The sequence below is a fragment of the Schistocerca americana genome, chromosome 7, assembly GCF_021461395.2.
Source record: "Schistocerca americana isolate TAMUIC-IGC-003095 chromosome 7, iqSchAmer2.1, whole genome shotgun sequence".
In the NCBI taxonomy this organism is placed as follows: Eukaryota; Metazoa; Arthropoda; class Insecta; order Orthoptera; family Acrididae; genus Schistocerca; species Schistocerca americana.
This window is the reverse complement of record NC_060125.1, coordinates 519,819,342-519,835,456: the sequence shown is the minus strand read 5'-3', so window position 1 is coordinate 519,835,456 and position 16,115 is coordinate 519,819,342.

Below are 16,115 nucleotides of genomic sequence, written 5' to 3'. Positions count from 1 at the left end.
CTCACTACCACTGAGATGTCAGAGCCTACTTGGATGAAAATCTACCTGGACGATGCGTAGGTCGAAGAGGAGCTGTTGAACACCCACCACGGTCTCCAGACCTTACTCGTCTTGACTTCTACTTATGGGGTTGTTGTTGTTGTTCTTGTGGTCTTCAGTCCTGAGACTGGTTTGATGCAGCTCTCCATGCTACTCTATCCTGTGCAAGCTTCTTCATCTCCCAGTACCTACTGCAACCTACATCCTTCAGAATTTGCTTAGTGTATTGATCTCTTGGTCTCCCTCTACGACTTTTACCCTCCACGCTGCCCTCCAATGCTAAATTTGTGATCCCTTGATGCCTCAAAACATGTCCTACCAACCGATCCCTTCTTCTAGTCAAGTTGTGCCACAAACTTCTCTTCTCCCCAATCCTATTCAATACCTCCTCATTAGTTACGTGATCTACCCACCTTATCTTCAGCATTCTTCTGTAGCACCACATTTCGAAAGCTTCTATTCTCTTCTTGTCCAAACTGGTTATCGTCCATGTTTCACTTCCATACATGGCTACACTCCATACAAATACTTTCAGAAACGACTTCCTGACACTTAAATCTATACTCGATGTTAACAAATTTCTCTTCTTCAGAAACGATTTCCTTGCCATTGCCAGTCTACATTTTATATCCTCTCTACTTCGACCATCATCAGTTATTTTACTCCCTAAATAGCAAAACTCCTTTACTACTTTAAGTGCCTCATTTCCTAATCTAATCCCCTCAGCATCACCTGATTTAATTTGACTACATTCCATTATCCTCGTTTTGCTTTTGTTGATGTTCATCTTATATCCTCCTTTCAAGACACTGTCCATTCCGTTCAACTGCTCTTCCAAGTCCTTTGCTGTCTCTGACAGAATTACAATGTCATCGGCGAACCTCATTTTACGTCTTCTCCATGAATTTTAATACCTACTCCGAATTTTTCTTTTGTTTCCTTTACTGCTTGCTCAATATACAGATTGAATAACATCGGGGAGAGGCTACAACCCTGTCTCACTCCTTTCCCAACCACTGCTTCCCTTTCATGCTCCTCGACTCTTATAACTGCCATCTGGTTTCTGTACAAATTGTAAATAGCCTTTCGCTCCCTGTATTTTACCCCTGCCACCTTCAGAATTTGAAAGAGAGTATTCCAGTTAACGTTGTCAAAAGCTTTCTCTAAGTCTACAAATGCTAGAAACGTAGGTTTGCCTTTTCTTAATCTTTCTGCTAAGATAAGTCGTAAGGTTAGTATTGCCTCACGTGTTCCAACATTTCTACGGAATCCAAACTGATGTTCCCCGAGGTCCGCTTCTACCAGTTTTTCCATTCGTCTGTAAAGAATTCGCGTTAGTATTTTGCAGCTGTGACGTACGAGGGGCGTTCAGAAAGTAAGCTCCGATCGGTCGCGAAATGGAAACGACTATGAAAATCCGAGAAAGCTTTGCACAGATGTGTTGGGTAGTGTCTCTAGTATAACCCCAGTTAGCATCACGTCGCTCTTCTCATTTCTGAGCTCGCAGTGAGTGCGTAAAGATGTCTAGAAAATAGTGTCTGCCGCCAAGTACGAGGGCCTGGTGAGAAATTTCGCCTGAAGCTATGCAGCTAACATTACATAACTGTCGTGCTGTTTCTTCTTCAAGACAATTCTCAGCCGCATTCTGCAGGGGCAATGAAGATACTCCTGCATCGTTTTCAAATGGAAATGTGAGATTACCCACAATACAGTCCGCAATTGTCTCCCCCTGAGTTTCATCTCTGGTCACATGAACCGCTGTCTTTGAAGACAACATTTTGACACAGACAACGAGGTGTAGGCCAGCGTGGAGAATTGGCGGAAAGCACTGGCGGCTGCCTTCTATGATGAGGCTATTGAAAAGTTGGTACAACGCTATGACAAAAGTCTAAGTCAGAACGGCGACTACGTAGAGAAGTAGCTGAAAGGTGTAGCTAATTGTTACAAGTAAAACATTTCTGATGTTCACTGTGGTTTCAATTTGGCAATCAATCGGAGCTTACTTTCTGAACAGGCCTCGTATTAAACTGATAGTTCGGTAATTTACTTATGGGGGTCCTTGCAAAATTAAATTGATCAACGGAAACCAGCTAGGTCTACCTAAACGAGCTAGGAGAAACCATCGAGGCGTGCTGTGCGGGTATCACACCTTCAACAGTGACAGCCATAGTTCGGCCAACAGTTCAGCGGCATCGACGTTGTTTGGCTGCTAATGGGATCACTATGAACACTTAAAATAACCTTCCCCTCATGTAAGAATTGTAACGTTATGTAATTTTGTTCCATTAGTATTGACAACCAGAGAGTGTCTATATTTTTCCGTACCCCTACAGGGACATCCTCTAGGGACCACGAAGACAAGATTAGTGCGCATAGAGGCATTTAAGCAGTCGTTCACCTCGCCATAGATATAGTGCCAGCTGTTATATGTCAAGAATTCATTTAAGAGGCTCTTGGTTTACCATCTCTCAGAATCTCAGAAAAGCACGGATTTGTTCTTCTCATCCGTAGAAGTTACTGCTGACTGGTGTATTTACGGCGTTGTCTGCTTTATCTCAGTGCGAGACTACTGTCCATTCAACTCGATAACGTTCACTGATAAGATATAGGCTGCTTCCACACTGAAAACTGCATTGGTCTTTAAGACGCCCAGTATCATCTGGAGCTCACCACAATGGAAGGCGTAAGTACTCAAATCTTAATTTTAATAAGCGTTAATTTGAAGTAAACAACTGCGTACAACAATTTTGGTCAAATGTAAGGGAATTTTACTGCTTTACTACTTTGTTTGGCTTGGTTAAGACGTTACTCAAATTTTCTTCTACCTTTTTAAACCACGGAGCAAATTCTCCAGATCTCACATGATAACATTCTAACATGCTCGAATCTTTTACGAAAAGTAATGCGTGCCGTCTACATATCGTATTCTGAGACGTAATAAGAGCAGCAGCCATCGGTTTTGTTATTGTGCATTAATATAATTTCTTTCCCTTACGTTTTCAACCGTAGAATTCCTTTCTACCAGAATAAATCTGTATCAGTTATGCACTTACGAATAAAATAAGATGTAAACTAGAAAATGACTCTTTCATAAGAATTACAGGAGAGATCGATATGACGTTAAACTCAGTGCAGTGATGATAAGAGTGTTTACTGCAGAAGTTATCAACACTGCAGAACCCTCAAAAAATGTGCCGAGGTTAAAGGACTGCACCAGAACTTTCTAGTCTGCGTAAAATGAATCGGACATGTGGAAGACAGTAGTCGATGCCGAGAATCGAGCGACCACGGATCCTGTTCTCGTTTGACTGTTCAAGATGCTTCAGCATCTTCGCTAACTGCTGGTTCGTTCAACTCGCTAGTCACTTACGTATGCAATCATTAGGTCATTATGTCAAATAGAGCAACGCTAGACGTGAATACTGTCCTCGAAGAGAATAATATGATTTATCTTTTTCACCAATAACAACACAAGAGACGTTAAATAAGCAATGCAATACATTTTTTTTCTGAAAGCAGGTTGGTTTTATTCAGGATTTCAATACACCAAATTACACTACTGGCCATTAAAATTGCTACACCACGAAGATGACGTGCTACAACGCGAAGTTTAACCGACAGGAAGAACATGCTGTGATATGCAAATTATTAGCTTTTCAGAGCATTCACACAAGGTTGACGCCGGTGGCGACACCTACAACGTGCTGACATGAGGAAAGTTTCCAACCGATTCCTCATACACAAACAGCAGTTGACCGGCGTTGCCTGGTGAAATGTTGTGATGCCTCATGTAACGAGGAGATATGCGTACCATCACGTTTCCGACTTTGATAAAGGTCGGATTGTAGCCTATCGCGACTGCGGTTTATCGTATCGCGACATTGCTGCTCGCGTTGGTCGAGATCCAAAGACTGTTAGCAGGATATGGAATCGGTGGGTTCAGGAGGGTAATACGGAACACCGTGCTGGATCCCAACGATCTCGTATCACTAGCAGTCGAGATGACAGGCATCTTATCCGCATGGCTGTAACGGATCGTGCTGCCACGTCTCGATCCCTGAGTCAACAGATGGGGACATTTGCAAGACCACAACCAACTGCACGAACAGTTCGACGACGTTTGCAACAGCATGGACTATCAGCTCGGAGACCATGGCTGCGGTTACCCTTGACGCTGCATCACAGACAGGAGCACCTGCGATGGTGTTCTCAACGACGAACCTGGGTGCACGAATGGCAAAACGTCATTTTTTCGGATGAATCCAGGTTCTGTTTACAGCGTCATGATGGTCGCATTCGTGTTTGGCGACATCGCGGTGAACGCACATTGGAAGCGTGTATTCGTCACCGCCATACAGGCGTATCACCCGGCGTGATGGTATGAAGTGCCATTGGTTACACGTCTCGCTCACCTCTTGTTCACACTGACGGCACGTTGAACAGTGGAAGTTACATTTCCGATGTGTTACGACCCGTGGCTCTACCCTTCATTCGATCTCAGCGGAACCCTACATTTCAGCAGGATAATGCACGACCGCATGTTACAGGTCCTGTACGGGTCTTTCTGGATACAGAAAATGTTCGACTGCTGCCCTGGCCAGCACATTATCCAGATCTCTCACCAACTGAAAACGTGTGGTCAATGGTGGTCGAGCAACTGGCTCGTCACAATACCCAGTCACTACTCTTGATGAATTGTGGTATCGTGTTGAAGCTGCATGGGCAGCTGTACCTGTACACGCCAGCCAAGCTCTTGACTCAACGCTCAGGTATATCAAGGCCGTTATTACGGCCAGAGATGGTTGATTTGGGTACTGATTTCTCAGGATCTATGCACCCAAATTGTAATGTAATCACATGTCAGTTCTAGTATAATATATTTGTCCAATGAATACACGTTTATTATCTGCGTTTCTTCTTGGTGTAGCAATTTTACCGGCCGCGGTGGCCGAGCCGTTCTAGGCGCTTCAGTACGGAACCGCGCGACTGCTACGGTCGCAGGTTCGAATCCTGCCTCGGGCATGGATGTGTGTGATGTCCTTAGGTTAGTTAGGTTTAAGTGGTTCTAAGTTCTAGGGGACTGATGACCTCAGATGTTAAGTCCCATAGTGCTCAGAGCCAATTGAACCATTTGTAGCAATTTTAATGGCCAGTAGTGTAGTAGGCGCTGGGCCGTTTATGGGGTGCAGTTCAGCGCATCGTGGAGTAATTCTGGTAACAACCGCAAGACAAAGGGCGCGGCCAGGCCGCGTGGCCGCCGACTCGCCCCCTCCTTCGCGCAGCCCTTCTCGGGCCAGTGATCGGGTGCGCGGCCGGCTCGGCCCGTTTCCACACCTGGCGTCCCGGCAGGCCCTTGACACGGATCGGCGGGACCTTGCGCGTTCCTGCCAGACCCGAGGGACCCTCAATCCCGACTGCCGTGGGGCAGTGGGCTGCCGCCAACAGTCTTGGCTACACCGGTAGCAGTGACTGCACCGTCCGAGGAACGGGCCCGTCTTGCGAGAGACATCCGCCATACAGCAGACAGACAAACACTCGGAACTCCTTTCACGTAAGTACACAGCGTTTGCAACCATAGTCGTTCGCAAAGGTGGCCAAGAAATCTTGGGATGGACTTTTCACCGAGGTGAGATATGTAGCATACTTACTAATATCGCCGCGGACCTCCTCTTGACCGGCCGCAGTGGCCGTGCGGTTCTAGGCGCTCCAGTCCGGAGCCGCGCTGCTGCTACGGTCGTAGGGTCGATTCCTGCCTCGGGCATGGGTGTGTGTGATGTCCTTTGGTTAGTTAGGTTTAAGTAGTTCTAAGTTCTAGGGGACTGATGACCACAGCATTTGAGTCCCATAGTGCTCAGAGCCATTTGAACCATTTGAACCTCCTCTTGGCCGCCGTACTGCAGCAACTCGAGGTGGTATGGACTCAACAACTCATTGCAAGTCCCCTGCAGAAATATTGAGCCATGCTGCCTTTACAGCCGTCCCTAACCTCTCGATTATGTTCCATAAATCTCCGATGGAATTCATGCTGGGCTATCTGGATGGCAACATCATTCGCTCGACTTGTTGAGAATGTTCTCTAACGCAGTTGCGAACAACTGTTGCCCTTACGGCAAGAAAAAGGAATAAAAGTGAGACAGTGTTAATACTTTTATCCTTCTTTACCTCCTCTGCATTACTGCAGATGACGTGTCACTGAGCACATTAGTACTGTGCATGCAGTACACGTTAGGTGCCTAATTGTTTCCACTGCCCTGTGTGGAATACGTAAGTTCTTGCACACTTCACTAACCTGCTGTCTTCATGATGATGATGATGTCCCCAGCGCAGAAAACAGCACGCAGGTCGTGGATTCTTTTTCTTGAGGCTGAAATTAACTTCGCAAGGAACTGCTGCTACGAATAAACTATAACTCATTCGGGATGCCACTCGCGTTTTTATTGATACAGACACGAGAAACTATTCTTGATCACAACGTATTGAACATATCTTTCCACAGTCATTACATCTGGCTAAAATAACATGAAATACATCCTGCCACAGACAACATGTCTGTCTGCAGGAACCGTCAGAACTGGAGAATAAAATTACATGAATCAAACACTACTATTACAGACAACATGTCTGGACCTAGCGACGGTCGGAACTGAAGTAAATAAAATTGCATGAAACAAATACTGCTATAACAGAACTGGAGAGCCGGACTGCCCGAGACACTTCGCGCGCCAAGCCAGCAAGGCGAGACCCGAACGCCACCGAAGTGCATCGGCAGTAATATCGTCAGTCTTTTGTTTTAGTAATACTTTAATTTTAATAATTTTGAAATGACTGATTGATAGCTGGCTGTTGAAAGACGTTTATTTAAAAAATGAAGTAATTTGGATGACAGGTTTAATTAATAATAGCAACTAAATTTTAACGTTTTGGCGCCCTACCGCCGAACACAGCAGCCAATCACAGAGCAGCAGCATGATGCAGGCGGTCTTTCTCACGGTAATGGTACCGAATATAACATCTTTCACCGGTACCTCATCCCACATTGCGTCATCTCTACGCTTCTTGCATCTCCACTGCCCTGGGAATAGCTTCCTGGAGCCTAATATCATGGCTGAATAAGCCAGAAATATTACACCCAGTGACATAAAGCATTGTCATCCATAAAAATTCCATCGTTTTTTTTTGGGAACATGGAATCCATGAATGGGTGCAAATGGTCTCCAAGTAGCCGAACTTAACCATTTCCAGTCAATGATCTATGTAACCACAGTCCACACCAGTATGGACCCACCACCAGCTTGCACAGTGCCTTGTTGACAACTTACGCTAAAAAAAAGGTTCAAATGTCTCTAAGCACTATGGGACTTAACATCAGAGCTCATCAGTCCCCTACACTTAGAACTACTTAAGCCTAACTAACCTAAGGACATCACACACATCCATGTCCGAGGCAGGATTCGAACCTGTGACCGAAGCAGCAGCGCTGTTCCGGGCTGAAACGCCTAGAACCGCTCTGCCACGGCGGCCGGTGACAAGTTGGGTCCATGGCATCGTGGGGCCTGCGCCACACTCCAGCCCTACCATCAGTTCTTACCAACTGAAATCTGGAATCATCTGACCAGGTAACGATTTTCCAGTCTTCTAGGATCCAACCGATTTGGTCAGAAGCCCAGGAGAGGCGCTGCAGGCGATGCGGTGCTGTTAGCAAAGGCACTCGCGCCGGTCGTCTTCTGCCACAGCCCATTAACACCAAATTTCGCCGCACTGTTCTAACGGACACGTTCGTCGTATGTCTCACATTAATTTCTGCGGTAATTTCACTCTGTTGTTTGTCTGTTAGCACTGACAACTCTAGGCAAACGCCGCTGCTGTCGGTCGCTAAGTGAAGGCCGTCGGCCACTGCTTTGTCCGTGGTGACAAGTAAAGTCTCAGATCTGGTATTCTCGGCACGCTCTTGACACTGTGTTTCTCGTAATAATGAATTCGCTAACGATTTCCGAAATGAAACGTCCTATGCGTCTAGCTCCAACTACTCTTCCGCGTTCAGAGTCTGTTAACTCCAATCTTGCGACCATAATCACGTCGAAAACTATTTCACATGAATCACACGAGTACAAATGACAGCTTTGCCAATGCACTGCGCTTTTATACCTTGTGTACGCGACGCTACTGCCATCTGTATATGTGCATATCGCTATCCTATGACTTTGTCACTTCAATGTATTACTAAGTTCAGAAAATATCGTCCTTGTGAAACACAATGTGCTTTCTTCATTCGAAGTACTGAATGTTATCGACAAGGTATCTCATATTGATTCGATATTTCTAGATTTTCAGAAGGTTTTTGTTAGTGTTCGTCACAAGCGACTTCTAATCTGATTGCGTGCCTATGGAGTTTCGTCTCAAGTTGTGTCGCTGAACTTCCTGTCAGAAAGGTCACAGATCGTAGCAGTTGACGGAAAGTCATCGAGAGAAACAAAATTGATATCTGGCGTTTCTCAAGGAAGTGTTACAAGGCTTCTGCTGTTCCTTATCTATAGAGGGAGTCTCTTCTAAGTGGAATCAGACGCATTTTCTCTGATGTTCCGGCAGATATTTTCGATTTATGGATCAGTCTTTGCGCCGCGAAAAGATGAAGATGTACATTATCGATTCCGTTTTTTCATTGTGTAGCTGGAGGCAGCCCAGACAATTATTGCCCATCGAGTCTTTGATGTGACGCGCAGTGTCCAACAGGAAGCGTCGGTTTGTCCCCCCCCTCCCGCCAAACAATTAGTAAATCGGAATTTTATGTACTCATTCGATAGAGCAGGGCTTCCCAACCTTTTCAGCTGGCGGACCCCTCCTTCAGTCGAAAATCCATGGCGGACACCTGGTCAGTCAAGAGCACCGTAACTTTAAATTTCAGAGCGAAACCCATGGGAACTGAAAGCTTCTTAATGCAAGTGCCATGTTCCCAATGATCCCCCCCCCCCCCCCCCCAGAAGTATCAATAGTCTTTGGTTTAGAGATGATTGAAAACAACTTGAAATTAACGATACAATTCGAATTCCCACTGTATCCAGACACTTACTAGTGGATTTACTCTCTTTGTTCAAACCGCTATAGCCTGATTAAAATTACTTGGTAATTGAAATTTCGCACGATGGAGCTGTCTTCCTCCAAGAGCAATCAACGTCACGTCCAAACTGTTCGCTGTTGACGAGCTGCCGCTTATGGTCTGTTCACTTCCACTATTTGGCTACTGCTGTGTAAGGTGCATGCATATTTCGTAACAGTCGTGTGTGTGTGTGTGTGTGTGTAGTTTTTCGTGAAATCCGAAGAAAAATGTTTAAATGTATGTAAAGTCTTCCTTTGGTCGTCCTCCCTCCTAATTCATTTCAACTGGAAACTTCCCTTGTTGTGAAGGCGATGGAGAAACTGCAGCCTTCTTCAGTGATTCTGACTTCAGCCACCGATCCATGTTAGAAGTAGTAAACTGGTCAAAAATCGACTTATGAAATAGGTAGTGCACTGACAAAGCAAGTTTAACATTTAATGATGCCTGGGGCCGCATACGTGCCAACGAGCGCTGTGATTGGTCGACAAAGCTCGCTCCGCGCATGCGTAAAAGGTTTCAGCGCATCTAGCACCGTTAGCCGGGGCACAAAAGACCCCCGTATTGTTGCGAAACAGTCGATCAGAGAAGCCGCGTTCTCCGGCACTAAACTGTGTATACGTTCTCACTTAGGAGCCGCAAAGGCTGCTTGGAGATACGACCTGAAGTAAAAGTACACATGTTTTTCACACGAAATAAAGTAGTGATCAATTTGATTTTCACATGTTTATTCAATAATTTTACTCATTATTTTAGACGATTTGGTGAAAGGTGGCCGCGGACCCTCTAGAAAGAGCCGGCGGACCCCTAAGGGGTCCGCGGACCAAAGGTTGGGGAGCCCTGCGATAGAGCGTTCCCAAATTAATCTAGCCCGATATTCGTTTTATCGATGAGTATTAACAAGGACAGTAAAATACGAAGGATAGACAGCAGTCAAGCAGCGACTCACATGTCAGTAGCGCTGAATGCTTGGCGGTAGCAGCCAGTCCGGGGCAGGGAGGTGCTGTCGCTGCTGGAATACTGATTATTCTACGATTTTTATTCTTCCTGTTTACAGGTATCGATAAGACAGATATCGCACTAGGCTAATCTGGGACCGATCTATCGAACTGGCATATAAAAGTCTGCTTAAAAAATCATTTAGTTTCTAATGGGAAAAAAACCGGCACTTTTCGTCGGTGCTGGACGCCTTATGAGAGACGTGATTATCAGGATTTCGGACGCCTCCAAGAAATTGCAAATATCTGACGAAACGAAACACTAGAGAAAATGTGCCTGACGACCCGTAGGACAGACACCCGGTATGAACGACTTAGGAAACAATCTGAACAGCCCTCTTAGGTTGTTTGCAGTTGATGCTGACGTTTATCGTCAAGTACAGTTATCAGAACGTCAAACGCAACTGCAAAATGGTTTAGACAAGATGGTGCAACTGGCTCTAAACAATAAAATGTGTGAAGTTCTCCACATGATTACTAGAAGGAATCAGGTCAATTTCGGTTGCACGATAAATCAAACAAATCTGATGTTCCTCGACGCACGTAAATACCTTGAGATTACAGCAACGAATAACTTAAATTGGAAATATGACATAGAAAATGTTACGGGAATGTTGAACAAAAGACTGCGCTTTATTGGCAGGTCATTTAGATGATGCAATAAATCTACTAAAGAGTTTGCCCTCAATACGATTGTCCGTCCTCTTCTGAAGTACTGCAGCGCGGAATTGGGCCCATAACATACAAGGCTGATGGAAGACAAAGAATAAGTTCAAAGGGCAGCTGCTTTTGCATTATCGTGAAACAAGGGACAGAATGTCACGAATATAATACGTGAATTGGAGTGGCAATAATTTCTTATTGCGGCAAGATCTTATCACGAAATTTTCGACCCGAACCGTGTTCTCCGCATGCCGAAATATTTTGTTGGCCCTCACCTACATAGGAAACAAAGGCGTTTCTCATTGCAGCCAGATCTTATCACGAAATTTCCGTCACAAACTGTGTACTCTGCACGTCGCAATTTTTTGACGACTCCCACCTATACAGTAAGAAATGACCGTGATGATAAAACTAGAGAAGTTGGAAGCCGCACGGAAAGGTTTAGGTCTTCACTTTTCTCACATCCTATTCGAGTGGAGAGTGGTAGAGAAATAGTTTGAAAGTGGTTCAATGAACCCTCTGCCAAGAACTTCAGTGTGAATTGCAGGATGTTCATGTTGATATAAACGAAAATTCTCGTACATTTCTAGCAATGATTATCAGCAAACGTACTAAATCGGAATTTTGCTAATTATTCACTCTAAAGACACTCTTGCCATGGTGAGGGATTGAGGTAGCCGCATCGGCAGAAATCGAATGGCTTCGGTCGATACCGACAACTTTCCCGGCGCAGGCGATCTACTCAGCTGGCAGACGACATTGTATTCAGTGCGTGTATATACTTGTAAATGAAAGAAGTATGTACACGCGGAGTTAAAGATCAGGGAACTGTTATATGTAACTAAGTTTCCAATGATTTAAACTTATGTATGTGTTGAATGCATATATTCTTTGCACACAGTATATAAAGCTTGGTTTGATAGCGAGCGGAAACAGGCGAATATCTGTTCGAAGTCAGGCACCGTCTTCCGACTTTTATCGAAGCAGCTATTCCCGTAAACCACCTCACTGAAAGTCTTCCTAGAACAAACGATTAATACAATTGCTGGACGTAGCACAGTATGGCGAGAGATTAGAACACATAACGCACCCTGGAACATTATCGAACATGGTCGTTTTGGTGGGACAAGTTATGGTGCGGGGAGGCATAGCTTAGCATGGACGTACTGAGGCCCAAATCTTTAAACAAGTACACTCATTAGTCAACGTTATTGTGATACCATACTCCTTCCCCTTGGAGTTCTTTTCAGGGGTATATTTCACCCTCACTTCATTTTTATGGATGACAGTTCGCGATCTCATCTAATAGCACAGGTGAAGGAGGTCTTGGAAAGAGAGGATATTTGGTGGATAGAGTGGTCTGCCCCTTCCGACGACTTAAATCCCATCGATAACGTGTGCACGCTGTGGGGAGACGTATTTCAGCACGTCTGCATCCACCAACGACCATCCAGCAATTGCCACTGCGCTGCTGGAGGAATGGAAGCCCACCACAAGAAGTCCTTACCAACCTTTTGGCCATGGTGGAAGCAGGTTGCAGAGCTTGCATTGTCTGCGGCAGTGATAACATACCCTATTAAAAACCATGTCCCGCCTTTTGTATCATCCGGGGGATCAGCATAAATAGCGAAGATTTCAGTGCAATTACTGTCTTTGAATAAAAGTGTTATTTCTTTTCGTCTCATTGCGCAATTGTTTCAGTTACCTTTTGTATTATAAAGTAGCATTTCCTTCTATGTATAGTCCAAGTTCCATCGAGCTACGTGACTTAGAAGTGACACATCATGGAAAAGTTACTTTCGTGCTTAAGTTTTTGCACACCAGTGTATAATTACTGACGCTCCCGGCTGTGCTTATTACGTGCCAGAATGATGTGACTGAAGTCGGCTATTTGAAAAGCTTCCTCAGTACAACAGAGATCGCCCTTGAGGGGAAATGGACGTCATGAGGGGTCAAACAATGGAAATTTTTTTATTCAATAAAATTCTCTGATCCTTCCCGTTTCTAACAATATATACTCTATGTATAGTACCTCATCATTTCGTGTTTAAATGCCTTTCCCTAGCAGATGCGGCGTGTCAATGCCTAGCTGTCACACTACTGTCAAACACAAAACCTCATCTACAGTGCCTCGTTATTTAATTTTGGTCCTGCTATTTCCGTAGCAACTCCTTTGTACAATACGCTTGAAGAAATTATCTAGCGTATTATGAGCATGGAGTTATTCTAATCTATCTTTCTGTCGATATCCGAAAGAAAGCATCAATAGTTGCATTTAGGAACGCTTGTTGGTATGTCAACTTTTCAGATTGGTGTGATGGGCACCACAATATATTTTAATGATGGAGTAACAAACAGATTAAAAACTGTGAGCAGACTAGACATGCAAACGGGACAACATGGAAAGTGGGTTGCTACGAGTGGACAGGCAATGTGCCGCTGAAGCTGAAAACACTGCTGAAAGCATGACAAAGGAGTTCAGAATGACAAAGGAAAGAAATAAAACTAAAGAAGATGGAAAAGACACTCAGAATCAACAATATTGTGGAGCTTTAATATTGTGTCATGTTACCACTGAGAAGAAAATGACATGCAAATCTTTAGTTTGAGCTTCCCTAATCAGCGTTTTTGCATATTTACGTGTTATTACTTCATCCATTATTACCCGGTTTACTGTTTCAAAAAGTTTATAATTAAAAGAACAAAATTTTTTGACCTTTTATTTTGAGTAATGTGGGGGTACAGTACACCTAAAATAAAAATTACACGTAATTCACTATATAGACTGAAGCGCTAAAGGAAATGGTATAGGCATGCGTACTCAAATACAGACATATGTAAATGGGCAGAATACGGCGCTGCTGTCGGAAACCCCTATACAGGGTGTTACAAAAAGGTACGGCCAAACTTTCAGGTAACATTCCTCACACACAAAGAAAGAAAATATGTTATGTGGACATGTGTCCGGAAATGCTTACTTTCCATGTTAGAGCTCATTTTATTACTTCTCTTCAAATCACATTTATCATGGAATGGAAACACAGCAACAGAACGTACCAGCGTGACTTCAAACACTTTGTTACAGGAAATGTTCAAAATGTCCTCCGTTAGCGAGGATACATGCATCCACCCTCCGTCGCATGGAATCCCTGATGCGCTGATGCAGCCCTGGAGAATGGCGTATTGTATCACAGCCGTTCACAATACGAGCACGAAGAGTCTCTACACTTGGTACCAGGGTTGCGTAGACAAGAGCTTTCAAATGCCCCCATAAATGAAAGTCAAGAGGGTTGAGGTCAGGAGAGCGTGGAGGCCATGGAATTGGTCCGCATCTACCAATCCATCGGTCACCGAATCTGTTGTTGAGAAGCGTACGAACACTTCGACTGAAATGTGCAGGAGCTCCATCGTGCATGAACCACATGTTGTGTCGTACATGTAAAGGCACATGTTCTAGCAACACAGGTAGAGTATCCCGTATGAAATCATGATAACGTGCTCCATTGAGCGTAGGTGGAAGAACGAAACTAAAATGAGCTCTAACATGGAACTTAAGCATTTCCGGACACATGTCCACAGAACATCTTTTTTTTATTTGTGTGTGAGGACTGTTTCCTGAAAGTTTGGCCGTACCTTTTTGTAACACCCTGTATATGACAACAAGCGTCTGGTGTAGTTATTAGATCGGTTACTGCTGCTAAAATGGTGTGTTATCAAGATGTAAGTGAGTTTGAACGTGGTATTATAGTCGGTGCACGAGCGATGGGGCACAGCATCTCCGAGGTAGCGATGAAGTGGGGATTTTCCCGTACGACCATTGCCCGAGTGTACCGTGAATATTAGGAATCTGGTAAAACATCGAATCTCCGATATCACTTCGTCCGGAAAAAGATCCTGCAAGAACGGGATTAACGACTTAAGAGAATCGTTCAACATGATGGAAGATCAATCCTTCCGCAAACTGCTGCAAATTTCAATGAGGGACTATCAACAAGTGTCAGCGGGCGAACCATTCAACGATACATTCATCGATACGGGCTTTCGGAGACAAAGGACCACGCGTATGACTGCACGAGACAAAGCTTTACGCCTAGCCTGGGCCCGTCAACACCGGCAGTCCAGACTGCTGATGACTGCAAACCTGTTGCCTGGTCGGATGAGTCTCGTTTCAAATTGCATCGAGCGGATGGACGTGTACGGGTATGGAAACAATCTCAAAAATCCATGGACCCTGCATTTGAGCAGGGGACGGTTCAAGGTGGTGGAGGCTCTGTAATAGTGTGAGGCGTGTGCAGTTGGAGTGATCGGGACCCTGATACGACTCTGACAGATGACATGTACGTTTCAAATTGTATCGAGCGGATGGATGTGTACGGGTATGGAGAAAACCTCATAAATCCGTGGACCATGCATTTTTAGCAGGGGACTGTTAAAGGTGTGGAGGCTCTGTAACAGAGTGGGGAGTGTGCAGTTGGAGTGGTATGGGACCCTGATACGACTCTGACAGGTGACACTTACGTAAGCATCCTGCCTAATCACCTGCATCCAGTCATATCCATTCTGCATTCCGGCGGACTTGGGCAATTCCAGTAGGACAATGCGACAACCCACACGTCCTAAATTGCTACAGAGTGGATCCAGGAACGTTCTTTGATATAGTCCTACTAAATCCAGTGAAAGATGACCAACATCACTTGTGTAATGTCCATTTTGGATCTTCCTGGCGGCGACTGTAGACAAGTCGTGAGACACTAACTGAAACACTGTCCTGATATTTTCTTGAGGTTGGAGATGGATGGATGTCCACTTGGCAAATATTTGTATGATGTAAGGCATGTGCGTAACATAGTTCTTGCCTCGTGCACGCTCTCTGGAAACTGACATGAAATACACTCCTGGAAATGGAAAAAAGAACACATTGACACCGGTGTGTCAGACCCACCATACTTGCTCCGGACACTGCGAGAGGGCTGTACAAGCAATGATCACACGCACGGCACAGCGGACACACCAGGAACCGCGGTGTTGGCCGTCGAATGGCGCTAGCTGCGCAGCATTTGTGCACCGCCACCGTCAGTGTCAGCCAGTTTGCCGTGGGGTACGGAGCTCCATCGCAGTCTTTAACACTGGTAGCATGCCGCGACAGCGTGGACGTGAACCGTATGTGCAGTTGACGGACTTTGAGCGAGGACGTATAGTGGGCATGCGGGAGGCCGGGTGGACGTACCGCCGAATTGCTCAACACGTGGGGCGTGAGGTCTCCACAGTACATCAATGTTGTCGCCAGTGGTCGGCGGAAGGTGCACGTGCCCGTCGACCTGGGA